Here is an 8581-nt window from a genome sequence, read left to right as displayed (position 1 = left end):
TATTCATTCAAGGATGTCGAGGTTCAAATTCACCTAAGGTAGAAAGTTAAGAAGGCAGAATGGGGCCCTAGACAAAACAGCAGCTTTGGCCCGCAGGAGAGTCACTTTATTGTTTGTACTGGCATAGCCCATCAAATGTCAACTGTCTACAAGTGTATCCTTCCCTCTGAAATGACAGGCAGGTGCACAGCTTTAACCAATTGCACTATCCCCCTGGTTTATGGCAAGAGCATAAAGATTGTACCCCTTCAATATCCAGCAAGCCTAGATTGCCTTGCAGATGATCCTGCTCTGACCTAAGGTAACATGTTATCTGCAAACCTATATTTAGAAGGATCATTACCTTGAACTGAATGTCCAGCAAAAACTTTCTTTTTAAGTTAAAGACTGTAAATATTGGGTTCCTACTGCTAGCCAAGGCTTCATTAGAGATAGGTCCCATATTTTCTGTCCCAGTGACATTTTCAACAAACATTAAGTGAGGGGAAATCTGCAACAGAGACACAGACAGCAATAAAAATCCCATAAAGCAAAAGGGTGACACTCTGTGAAACAAACCACAAAAATGTATTAATGAGGCCATGTTGCAATTGTGACAGCAAAAATCATGAAAGCAAACATACTACACTTATAACACAGCAGTGAAAAGCTGGCAGGTGTTCTAACTCATCAACTCTACAAAAAAGCATTTTTATTTCTGCCCGTGTTGTTGATAGAAGTTTGCCCTCACCACAAGTCTGATAAAACTGTTGAACCAGGTGTTCAGTAAACCTCTCCCCCAGGGTCCTGGATAGCAGTGAAAGGCTAATCCTTCCACACTTGGTCCAAAAGTTTAGAATGGACATACACTTTAAAGAGAAACATTGGTCTTTAACATTCTTTTCAGCCCTATATGGGAATGCATTTCACATTATGTAATTAATATTACCATTTGGCATACAATTTTTAATTAAAAAAAAAAGTTAATGGGGCAACTATTTGGATCATTACATTATGCTGCTTCTTGCCTAGTAGAAGTGTAAGGCTGTCCTTCACTGCTCCTCTCTCTCAAAGGATACGTATAGGTCGAGCATCACAGGAATAAAAACAATGGACTTTCCAAAGGAGAATGATGTATTCTTGTAAATAAGCCAGCCAAGGGTTGCCTGTGTGTCTTCTCCTCTCCTCTCTATAGAATACATAGAGCTGTTGGGCCCTGTGTCTATGTTTAAACAGCAAGCTGGCTCATAACATATCTAAAGTGAGTGGTGCCAATACTAAATGTCTTATTTAATGTTGGCAACTCATGTAGATGAATATGTTCAAATTAAAGTAAGTACAGGGAAAGGAAACCAGGGTTTGCTCACCAGGTGGTGACCCCAAAAAATGAAAAAGAAGCATTAAACATAGTCACTGGGAGATACTGGATAAAGTCAGGGCAAGTGACAATTCAAACATGCCTCAAACAGTGCCCTAAATCCTTGCAACTCCATACATAGTACATCAGGTGAAGTCTTAAGTCTAGTACACATGATCAAAAAAATCATACGCAAAATACAGCTTTTGAAGCGATCGTACGATAATACACAGCTTTCGAGAACCGATCACAACAGTTCATTTGAAATTATCCGAAGGAACAAACACGAAAATTTTTCTCGTATAATACTAGATCGTACAATTTTCATTTAATCAGTACAGTTTGCATGTGAAAATACAATACAAGTACAATACAATACATTACATCACTTCTGAAGTGGTATTCTGTCGTACAAGAATTTTCCTAAATTGAGTAACCTCTTCATTATCGAAATGGAGACTAGCATGCAAAAAAAAAAAAAATGGAAGATTATTTGTCCGATATTGTGATCGTGTGTACCAGGCGATACACTAAAGCAATTGTGTTTCTTTCCTTGACCAGGCAAAGCAAAGGCCAACTGAGTTTATCTCAGCAGTGCTGAAATAGAAATACTAATCATATTCTTGATATACATACATTCACTCAAAGCAGTATATAAACATATCTGAATTAAATCATAACATTTATAAGCAGGAAGGAAGTAAAAAATTACTTTGAGGCAAAACTCATAGTAATAACTTGTATCATTTACTTACTGAAAAAGTTCAAATCTGGACCAATCCCCAACACTGAAAAGCAAGAGCTGGGAAGGAATAGATGGTAACACAGGGCCAGAAAGGTGAAAACAAATCTAAGAAGCAGATGACAGTCAGTGCAATCTCACAAGTTGCTCCCGGATATTACACAAAATGTAAAATTCCATGAAACCCTTGGTGTTACCATCTATTCTTTCCCATCTCCTACTCTTCAGTGTTGGGGATTGGTGCAGATTATCCCATGATAGTAAATTCGAGGTTCTGCTGGAAGTAACTGGAGTTAAAAAGATGAACACAGGAACACTGCCTAATGAACCTAATATCCACAACAACTGTTATCCTGGAACAGTGGAGGATAGAGGACTCAGGATCTTTACATCTTGGCCACATGGATCTAACACATGCATAATGACCTCTTTTATGCTGTGAGCTCTTACTAACTGTTGATTTATTCATCTGGAGTTTTTGGGTGGTGACGGTGTCCTTCCTTCATTTTAATTGTCTAAGCAATACTGTAGTTTCAATGACACAGATGAATGTTGGATTGTGGACAGCGTGGGTGGAAATCTAGTTTGCAACTGGGTAGCCTCAAACCTAGCACTGCAATTTGCATTTAGATTTGACTAAAAACTGCATATATTGTTCTTTTTGCAAGCTGCTTGTATATCAGAGTATACAGTATACTAGCACATACTGTTCTTTGATTTTTATGATATATCCATATAAAAGGCCATGAATTATGGGAAACCAGTGGTCTCCAAACTGCGACCCAGATGTGGTCCTTTGCTTGCCTTTATCCGCCCTTGTGGGACTATTCCGCTCTCTGATATGAAGCATTATTCATCCCACTGACACCAACAATGGGGCACTATTTCTTCCACTGACACCAGCAATGGGAGATAATTCCTCCCACTGACACCAACAATGGGGCATGATTACTCCTACTAATACGAATCATAGGGTACTATTCCTCCTAATGACACCAATGATGGGGCACCATTCCTCCCACCAATATCAATTATGGGATACTATTTCTCCTCCTACTGGCCACAGGTGCTATGTAATTTTCTTTTACCCCCACTGATCACCGGAATCACCTGATTTACATACTTAAAGCTAAACTCCACGTTTGTTGAAAAAAAAATTCCCCTCTGGGTGATCAATTTACTTTGCAGGGATTTTAACAAATTTTTTTGCGGATTCCTACCATTTGTTATTCTGAAGAAATCTCTGTGTGTTTGTCTGTATCCATGTGGGAAAGTGATTCTAATAGGAGTGGTTTCATAATTATCAATCAGCTGAGCACCTGCAGGGCACTAATGAGGAAATCTGCTGGGCCTGCATCCCTTTGGACGTGATTTCCTATTGGAATTATCTCACCAAAAATTAAATTTTTGTTGCAGGGGATGCCTAAAATCTGACTTGCATCTTAGGCAGACTTCTGGGAAAATTGGTGAGCCAATCACACAAACAGGAAATGATTATGGGGGGTGTTCTGTACACACACTGTGTACAGAACACCTCCAGGTAGCCATATTGAATTACATTTTCAGAAAATTACAGAGCTGCAGATTGAAAAAGAAAGGTAATTTTTAATAACATTTAATTGCAATATGACTTGTGTCACAATTGTATGCGCTATATTATTTTTTCTTTATTAGCTATTTTTTTCCCCACGAAAGTGGAGTTACCCTGTAACCTCCATGACGGTATTCCCGAGTGTGGCTCGGGGTTAAATTTCAGCACCATTAGCGGTAACCCCAAGCCACACACGGGATTGCATTGCAGGATCCTGGAGCGGTATACTTACCTTGTCCCCAGGATCCTGCGATGTCCCCCCGCGCTATCTGCGGGCTCTGTCCTCCTCCGAAGCCTCTCTGTGCCAGGCTCCGTTCCCTGCAAGCGTTGCGACGCACGGGGACGGAGCCTGGCGGCAAATTAAAAAAACTGTAAAAATCATAACACATATAGTACTGTAATCTTACAGATTACAGTACTGTATGAAATTATTTCACATCCCTTTTGTCCCCAGTGCTTTGTCCAATGCCCTGCATGCACTTTTATATTATATATACTGTTCTTTCTGCCTGGAAACTTGAGATTGTCCATAGCAACCAAAAAGTGTCCCTTTACATCAAAAGTGGCTTTAGACCAGCTAGAAAACAGCGATAGTAAATTAGAACACTTGCAGAATTGAGCGTTAGTGACTCGTGGGGAAATTTATTTTATTATTATTATATTATTATTTTTTGTAATTATTTATATTTATTTATTATATTATAATTTATGATTTTGTGTTTCAAACTTCATCATACCCGGGATATCTACTAGACTCTTGGTGGACAGATTCAAGTGTGTTATTGTTAAGAATTACAGGCCTACAATATAAAACGCCAAATTTCCATGCAAAATAATTGTACCGCTTTCAGCACCTAAAATCCGAAATAATCATACCGCCAGGGAGGATAACTATATGACTTTACTTATACATTTGACTACTCCCGATGACCACAGTTCGACCTCCCTAATGTCTGAAGGCCAGTAAACTGGCTCTTTGTTTAGAAAGTTTGGAGAGCCCTGCTTTATTATTATTATTATACAGGATTTATATAGCGCCAACAGTTTACGCAGTGCTTTACAACATTAGGGCAGACAGTACAAGTACAATACAATTTAATACAGGAGGAATCAGAGGGCCCTGCTCGTTAGAGCTTACAATCTAGGAACCTACATGAGTGTTAAATTTTTATTTTTTTTTGCATTAAAGGGCATTAAGTAAAGGCAGCTCATTATCTTTAAAAAAATCTCTAATGAGCCCTAATGCATTAAATGCCCCTTTCCTACTTTTAGACAACTCAGCGCACCCAACAACATCTCTGTGTTTTGGTGCGCTGTAGCCAGGTTCAATTTATATATTGTATATGTGCATTGGAGTTCAAATCATACAAAAATTGCATTATCATACATTGTAACACACTTTTACCACCAGTACATAGGTGTGGAGTCAGCCCAAATCAGACTTCAAAAAGTCACAAGTGTATTTATTAAAGGTGTAGAACACTAATTCTACCTTAAACTTGGTAAGGGAGTCATTGGTTGATAATTTAACAGGAAAATAATTAGTCTTTCAAAGAACTACAACAGTCTGAAGGGATTCAAAACGTGCCTAGCACATTCTGTACCCAATTACAATCAACTTATTGAAATACTGATACATAAGATGGGTGATATGTTACTGTCGGTACATTCCACTCAGTCTATTTATTGTCAGCTCAGCTGTCTAAAAGCCATTCTTCTGTCACTAGGACATGCTAAATTATTAGAAAATATGTTAATTATGATTAGGAGCATGCCCTACCCCTTGTCACATGGAGAACTGCCTTTATCTTCTGGGAAGGAACAGACCTCTGAGACAACCGTTAAAGCGGCCTTCTAGTAAGTGCCAAGGCTGTATGTCAAGTCACAGTCAGGGTCTGATATATACAACTGACTTCACCTTCGCCATGTTTTCAGCCTAATATTTTTACTTTTTATACCCCCAATATAATATTTATTTTCTGAAAGCAGAGGACCTGTAGGATAAAAATGTTGTATGTGAACATATACCCATAAAAAGGAATGCCAACTGCCAAAAAATATATAAAAAATTATTTCAGACAAGAAACTATATATCATAAGAATGAGAGTTGGAAAACTGGTCATCACACTATCTGCAAATAATAATTTGTGTTATTGCTATAGGAAGTGCAATTTCTGCCTGCCCCGTTATTCCTCAGTTTGTCAAGATATACACTATATTACCAAAAGTATTGGGACACCTGCCTTTACACACATGAACTTTAATGGCATGCCAGTCTTAGTCCGTAGGGTTCAATATTAGGTTGGCCCACCCTTTGCAGCTTTAACAGCTTCGACTCTTCTGGGAAGACTGTCCACAAGGTTTAGGAGTGTGTCTATGGGACTGTATGACCATTCTTCCAGAAGTGCATTTGTGAATTCAGGCACTGATGATGTGGATGGGAAGGCCTGGCTCGCAGTCTCCGCTCTAATTCACCCCAAGGGTGTTCTGCGGGTTGAGGTCAGGATTCTGTGCAGGCCAGTCAAGTTCCTCCACCCCAAACTCGCTCATCCATGTCTTTATGAACCTTTGTGCACTAGTCCAAATTATTTGGTGAAGGGGGGATTATGGTGTGGGGTTGTTTTTCAGGGGTTTGGCTTGACCCCTTAGTTCCAGTGAAAGGAACTCATAAGGCGTCTGCATACCAAGACATTTTGGACAGTTTCTTGTTCCCAACTTTGTGGGAACAGTTTGGGGATGGCCTCTTCCTTTTCCTACATGACTGCACACCAGTGCACAAAGCAAGGTCCATAAAGAGATGAATAAGCAAGTTTAGGGTGAAGGAACTTGACTGGCTTGCACAGAGTCCTGACCTCAACCTGACAGAACACCTTTGGGATGAATTAGAGCGGAGACTGTGAGCCAGGCCTTCTCGTCCAACATCAGTGCCTGACCTCACAAATGCGCATCTGGAAGAATGGTCAAACATTCGTATAGACACACTCCTAAACCTTGTGGACACCCTTCCCATAGGATTTAAAGCTGTTGTAGCTGCAACGGGTGGGCCATCTCAATATTGAACCCTACAGACTAATGCCCCATACACATGATCGGACATTTCGACAACAAAATACATGGATTTTTTCCAAAGGATGTTGGCTCAAACTTGTCTTGCAAACACACGGTCACACAAATCTTGTCGGGAATTCCGAACGTCAAGAACGCGGTGACGTACAACACATATGATGAGCCGAGAAAAAGGAAGTTCAATAGCCAGTGCGGCTCTTCTGCTTGAGTCTGAGCATGCGTGGAACTGTGTGCGTCGGAATTGTGTGCACACGATCGGAATTTACGACAACGGATTTTGTTGTCGGAAAATTTGAGATCCAAATCTCAAATTTTGTGTGACGGAAATTCCGATGGAAAATGTCCGATGGAGCCTACACACGGTCGGAATTTCTGACAACAAGTTCCCATTCAACATTTTCTGTCAGAGAATCCAACCGTGTATACGGGGCATAAAGACTGGGATGCCATTAAAGTTCATGTGAAGGTAAAGGCAGGCGTCCCAATACTTAGTGTAAAGAATATAAATATATATATTATATATATATATATATATATATATATATATATATATATATATATATATATATATATGTATATATATATATGTATATATATATATGTATATATATATATATATATATATATATATATATATGTGTATATATATATATATATATATATATATATATATATATATATATATATATATATATATATATATATGTATATATATATATATGTATATATATATATATGTATATATATATATATATATATATATATATATATATGTATATATATATATATATATATATATATATATATATATATATATATATATATATATATATATACACAGTATCTCACAAAAGTGAGTACACCCCTGACATTTTTATAAATATTTTATTATATCTTTTCATGTGACAATACTGAAGAAATGACACTTTGCTACAATGTAAAGTAGTGAGTGTACAACTTGTATAACAGTGTAAATTTGCTGTCCCCTCAAAATAACTCAACACACAGTCATTAACGTCTAAAACGCTGGCAACAAAAGTGAGTACACCCCTAAGTGAATATGTCCAAATTGGGTCCAATTAGCTATTTTACCTCCCCGGTGTCATGTGACTTGTTAGTGTTACAAGGTCTCAGGGAGCAGGTGTGTTAAATTTGGTGTTATAGCTCTCATACTGGTCACTGGAAGTTCAACATGGCACCGCATGGCAAAGAACTCTCTGAGGATCTGAAAAAAAGAATTGTTGCTCTACATAAAGAAGGCCTAGACTATAAGAAGATTGGCAAGACCCTGAAACGTAACTGCAGCATGGTGGCCAAGACCATACAGCAGTTTAACAGGACAGGTTCCACTCAGAACAGGCCTCGTCATGGTCGACCAAGGATGTTGAGTACACGTGCTGTGTCATAACCAGAGCTTGTCTTTGGGAAACATACATATGAGTTCTGCCAGCATTGCTGCCTAGGTTGAAGTGATGGGGGGTCAGCCTGTCAGTGCTCAGACCATACGCCGCACACTGCATCAAATTGGTCTGCATGGCTGTCATCCCAGAATGAAGCCTCTTCTAAAGATGATGCACAAGAAAGCCCGCAAACAGTTTGCTGAAGACAAGCAGACTAAGGACGTGGATTTATGGAACCATATTCTATGGTCTAATGAGACTAAGATAAACTTATTTGGTTCAGATGGTGTCAAGCGTGTGTAGTGGCAACTAGGTGAGGAGTACAAAGACAAGTGTGTCTCACCTGCAGTCAAGCATGGTGGTGGGAGTGTCATGGTCTGGGGCTGCATGAGTGCTGTTGGCACTAGAGAGCTACAGTTCATTGAGGGAACCATGAACGCCAACA

Source organism: Aquarana catesbeiana, linkage group LG06 (genome assembly GCF_042186555.1).
Source record: "Aquarana catesbeiana isolate 2022-GZ linkage group LG06, ASM4218655v1, whole genome shotgun sequence".
NCBI classification, from domain to species: domain Eukaryota; kingdom Metazoa; phylum Chordata; class Amphibia; order Anura; family Ranidae; genus Aquarana; species Aquarana catesbeiana.
Note: the sequence above shows the minus strand (reverse complement) of the source record.